The sequence below is a fragment of the Camelina sativa genome, chromosome 18 (assembly GCF_030686135.1).
Source record: "Camelina sativa cultivar CO46 ecotype springtype chromosome 18, ASM3068613v1".
NCBI lineage: Eukaryota > Viridiplantae > Streptophyta > Magnoliopsida > Brassicales > Brassicaceae > Camelina > Camelina sativa.
The window spans coordinates 11023326-11027797 of record NC_141897.1 but is presented as its reverse complement, the minus strand read 5'-3'; the positions used below and the strand labels follow the sequence as shown (position 1 = coordinate 11027797).

General features: G+C 37.9%; 1 non-coding gene across 1 annotated transcript; it reads left to right on the top strand.

Moving 5' to 3' along the window:
• The first annotated feature begins 603 nt into the window (after positions 1-603).
• LOC147922753 (small nucleolar RNA R71) lies at positions 604-710 on the top strand. Its single transcript, XR_015589901.1, has one exon. It is a non-coding gene; the product is annotated as a small nucleolar RNA R71 (small nucleolar RNA).
• Positions 711-4472: the final 3762 nt, after the last annotated feature.

Here is a 4472-nt window from a genome sequence, read left to right as displayed (position 1 = left end):
CCAATCAACAGCTGTTGTATCATTGCTCTTAGGTCTTGTTCCTGGCCTTGGTTAGGCTGAAACCCTGGTGGGGGACACAATTGGGGCTGGAACACTTGTTGCTGCTGCTTGGGTGCATAGTTGTTCTGTTGTTGAGGCTGAGGAGGTGGATAGAATTGGTCTTGAGGGTTGGCTACATTGGTGCTCCTATAAGAGAGGTTGTTCTGCTTGAATCCTCCACCTTGGTTGTAGCCTTTGTATCCTCCTCCTTGGTTCTGCATATAACACAACTCAGCAAACTCCCTATCTCCTTCTTGGACTGGAGCTTCTTCTTCACCAATGAAGTGAATGGTTTTTGATTGGCTTAGGAGAATCCTTTCAAGCTTCTCATTGACAAGCTTTAAATCCTGCTTGTATTTGTCCTCTTGATCAGTGGAGGTGATCCTTATGGTTCTATCATAATCTTCATTATAATTACCATCTGATTGAGCAAGATTCTCTACCAACTCCCAGCCTTCTTCCACATTCTTGTTGAGAAAGTTTCCATTGGAGGCTGTATCAAGTAGCATTCTAATCTTGGGTAGAACTCCTCTGTACAAAGTGCTGAGCAAAGACTCATTGCTGAATCCATGGTGGGGACACTAAGTTTGGAATTTTTTAAATCTCTCCCATGCCTCACAAAAACTTTCATTATTTCTCTGTGCAAAACCTGAGATTTCATTCATCAACCTAGCAGTCCCTGCATTGGAGAAGAACTTGGCCAGAAAAGCTTTCTTGCATGCATCCCATGTGGTTATTGCTCCAGTAGGAAGAGTCTTCTCCCAGAGATGAGCTTTGTCTTCAAAGGAAAATGGGAATAGCCTTAACTTGAAGCCATCTTCACTCACTCCATTGATTTTTGTGAGTCCACATATCCTGTCAAACTCATCAAGGTGATCTAGAGGATCCTCCATTGGCAACCCATGAAATTTGTTGGCTTGTATCATGGAGATCAATCCACTTTTGATTTCATAATTATTATTGGCAACTGCAGGAGGCACAATACCAGCTCTTTGGTTGTGTGTGTTAGGTGCATCCCCAACACCAATGTTCCTTGCCCTTGGAGCTTGTTGATCTTGTTGCTCCATTAGCACTTGTTGTTCTTGTTCCTGATTGATTCTTGTTCTCTGCTGTCTCAGGTCCCTTGGTGGTCGGTTGATGTGATCAAGGAGTCTCTGAAAATTGTGATGACCCTTGGATCTTGTTTACATCAACAGACTCGAGTACAGACTCGGACATGCACTCGGTCGAGCGCAGGCTCGAGTGGATGGTCGAGTCGACTGGGAGATGAGGTCTATTTGTATCCGGCTTCTGACTTGATCACAAACTCGAGCACTCACTCGGTCGAGTGGCAGTCGAGTTGAAGGTCGAGTTGGTACCTGAAACTCAATCACAAACAAGCAGTAGAAGAATCTAGATCAGTAGCGAACAAGGGGATAAAGGAACTTAATCTTAGACTAATATAGACCCTAATTGTCACAAATAAACACTCAAATGGGCAACGACGCCAAATTGAAACTTGTCTCTTTCTTGGTGTGTGAAATGGAATGTGAATGAATGATATGATGATGAACAATGGTGAAAGCAAGGTGTTTCAATTCCCCTTATGCAATTGTAGTATAAGAGGTGTCAATCCAATCTGAGAGTTTGCAAGCAATCAGGATGTGCATAAATGTCTAAGTCAAGCCAAATGTAAAGGATGATTGTCACTAACAATCCTATTGATGAAATGTAAAATGCAGAAAGTAAAAACTACTAAGATAGATGCTAAATGTAAAGAGAACAGACTAATCAAAGCTATGATGAACCAAGAACAGAAATAGAACTATGATAATGCAAGTAATGAACTAATGCAAGACAAGTAATGAACGGGACACTAAGTGAATGCAGCAGAAATGCAACTAAAATGAAACAGGAAACAAGACAGGACAGCTACAAAGCATAAACAATAATTATGGGGATGAACTCGAGCAAGCACTCGATCGAGTGTAGATCGAGTGCAGGGTCGAGCTGGACAAATCCGGAAAACAGAGCAATGCAAGAAAAACAGAGTAATACAAAAGCAATCAAACAACGATCAAACAACAGGATTTAAGTTAGGAAATCAATAAACAAGGAAGGTCTTGAGGAGGGATTCATGGGCTGGACTAATGATTGAGGTCATCTAATTTGGCCAACAAATCTCAAACAACTTGAGCTAATCTCTAGACAATAATTTCTAAGAACATGTTTAATCCACTCTCATGGCAAAAAACAATCAAACTCATATATTTCTAGACTTGTTCTCACAAAGTAAAGAACCTATACAAGAAAGCATTAAGAAATATATCAAAAATCAAACAAGACTTCTAATCTCTTAGCAAGCCTAATGATAGTCTCTAGATCTAGCCTTATCTATGCTCCTTAGACATTGGTGTGATGCTAAGATGCTTGAGATCAGATCCTACCCTCTCGGTTATGAGACCAGCATTAAGAACATCTAGCCTAGAAGAGATCTACAACAATCAAGCTTGACCAAATCAAACAAAACTCAAACACAATCCAGCCTAACCCATCCTCAAGATCCTAAGCAACTACTCACAGGAACACATGATGTTCCGAAACTTGCATCACTAGAAAGATAAAGGAAAGATTTACAATATTGAAGAAGGAATCAAACACGAATTCTTAATATCTTGAAAGTTATGGAACCAACAAAATCCAAGAATCTTATGTTTTTCTCCTTCAAGGAGGTACAAGATCTAAATATAAAAGTGCAAAAGGAATAATTCCCAAAAGGGTAAAAACTAGGTTTTTGACTATCTAAAAAGCTGGAATCTTTGTTGCTGCAGGGTACAAGGCCTTTAAATAGAAAAAGTAGTGGAAGCCCTAAAAATGCTAAAAGACAAAACAACCAGGCGGCTCGGTCAACTCGACCCGGTTCTCGGTCGAGTGACCGGTCGAGTTGGGTTTTCTTGTGCTCCTTCCACTCGGTCGAGTCACTCTCAGCACACGGTCGAGTGTCTGGTCGAGTGGGCAGTCGAGTTGGACTCCGGACCTTGGTTCTCCAGCCTTAACTCCTTTGCTTTCTCCTCATGATTGCTTCAGTTCTCCTCAGCATTGCTTCCATGCTCCTTATGCTCCAAAATCACCTGTTTATGCAAGAAAAGATGCAAATGCAATGCAACTACACTCTAATGCAAGAACAATCCTAAAACTATGCAATAATGGTCAAAAAAGATAGCAAAAGATGCAAAAGATGTGAATATATTAAGGGAAAACAGGGTAAAATATGTGAACATCATTTAGTTACCACACATCGTTACAAAATTGTTATTTTGTATAATACCACAATCAAAGAGAATTCAATTGTTAGAGGGGAAGATTTCTATGATTTCGTCGATTTAAAACTCATTAATGATGGTACAATGTGAAGATTACTTAGTCGGTGAGGAGTTGTTTTTAGATATTATAAAATTAATTTCAATTATTATTAGTAAATATTTGTATTTGAACTAACTTTATTTTTATACAGACGTCATCGATGAGGTTGTCAATGTTGGGGAATTCAGCTGTAATTTCAGGAAATTACAAAAAAAAGAGACGAGATCAATAAGTCTGAAAATCATGAGAAATCTGATGACGCATCACAAAGTGACAATATTTGTATGTTGTTTAAGTATTGTACTCGATTTGGTTTAGAAAAAAAGAAAAATGCATCTTACCATGATCACTCAGAAACAGATTGTACAGTCTTTGAAGAATCTGATGACGACAGTAATGTTGGAGATCAGGACGATTCTGATTATATACAAGAAGGAAGCGACGAAGAAGATGATGTTTCTTATGATGTAATAGATGAAGATTATGATGATATTGATGAAGAAACCGATTATGAGGTCGAATACCATTCAGATAATAGTGATAACGATGATCATAATGAGGATACATATATCCAAGATTTAGATGAGGATGAAGATAACGTTGAGATGCAAAGTTCTGAAGAAAATCTTGCAATAAATAGCAGAGCAGAAGATAACTCTATTAACCACAAAATATCTTTTGATCTACGTGATTTCAGGTGAATTAAAATACTCTTATTATATATATATATACTATACAAAATTATAATCTTGAATTATATTGAAGCATAAAGTTTTAATTCTTGACATTTTAGTGGAACCCTAATAAGGTGTGAGTTATTCGAAAGATCGGCTGCAAAATTCTACGATACTTATAAATCTTACCGGGGTGATCACTTAATTTGTGTTATTCGATGGGGTGTTATTGAAGTTTTCCAAGGTATACATTTAATTTGATGATATTTATTGCTCAGTATTTTTGAACAAATATTAAAGTATTATTTATGTTCTAACTTTACAGGAAAAAGAAGTATATCTTCTACAGTTTGTACGGAAATAATACTCAATCCGCAAATTCCAGATGAGTCGAAAATGATGAAATTGTAAGATTAT